Raw genomic sequence first — 1,336 nt, forward strand, 5'->3', positions numbered from 1 at the left:
ATCACAGTTTTTCTTTGTCATTTCTCGAACTGGGTAAGTAAAACAAATTACTTTATCACGTTTCTATACAGTGTGACATACCCGTTGTATAGGTACTATTACCTTAAAGGACGGCTCCGATCAAAGTTTAAATCAAAATAAGCAACTGAAACCAAATAACAACATCAAAGTTAGGCCGTAAATCTGACCAAGACAGTCCTATGAATTGTGTGCCGGTGACTTCATCGAACCGTACTGAAGATCATTTTGGGCCGCTCATACTTGTTCTTGCCGAGGAAAACGAATTCAGTGCTCAAAAATGCATTCTGCAGTAGGTACGCGCTCAGCAGTGAAGCCACCAGAATGGCCGCTCATGTGACTCTAGTGGGAATAATGCATTGACTTCGTAGCGAGCCGTCGGTGGGTCGGATGTGACAAAAGCCATATAGAGCGTGCATGTGACGTCACTGCAGAACGCTGATGGGCTATCCTAGTTGCTTTAATGAGATGAACAAACGTGGCACAGCAAAATATACGTGCCGCAGAAGGTACGAACTCTGCACCAAGGCCACCACGGAGGCAGCTGATGCGACGAACATGCACGTGACTTATACTGTGAAGGAAGTCGTGATATATATATATATATATATATATTTTTGCCATAGAGTGTTTTTGCATTCCGGCCTGGGATACTAACTGGAGCTGCTTGGTTGCGCTGGTGCACAGACAGTTTATTTATTGTGCAGGTTATTCGAGTGGCTGTAGCTAGTGAAATCGGTTAACCCCATAACTGACTGAATGATAGTCACGTTAACGCCGTCACAGCAGCCGATTGAGGCTACTATTGCTTTTGCTAGAAGCACAAAAAAGCTATATTTGGAAACGATACAAGGCTATAAGCTGTGAAGTCAAATTATAGCTCACACGTCCGTGACATCAACGGCGCTAAAAGCCCCGAACAAAAAAAAAAAAAAAGAAATCTGAGTGGACTTGAATTTATTCACCGCACTGTCCTAATATAATGTACTCTTTTAATATTTGGAGACAGTTTTTGAAAGCCTAGTGCAAATAGTCGGAAGGAAACTGTGTTGTACTCAATCCAAGCGACGATCGAATATTTAATTTGAATTTCTTCCTTTAAGGGCGGAGTTTATAGCACATTTTGTGTCGAATCTGAAGTGAGATAACTTTGGACTAGAATGCGTATAATATATTGTACTGTTGGACCTTATATGCCCCTCTTGCGAACATGTAAGTTTAAAAAAAATATTCTTTATTAAATCAATTCGGAAAGATATATTTTTCTCATTGGTAAATGCTTATTTTTTGCGCTAATGCACGTTTCATATAAAGCTCG

This window comes from Ixodes scapularis, unplaced genomic scaffold, assembly GCF_016920785.2.
Source record: "Ixodes scapularis isolate PalLabHiFi unplaced genomic scaffold, ASM1692078v2 PGA_scaffold0__279_contigs__length_252992795, whole genome shotgun sequence".
In the NCBI taxonomy this organism is placed as follows: Eukaryota; Metazoa; Arthropoda; class Arachnida; order Ixodida; family Ixodidae; genus Ixodes; species Ixodes scapularis.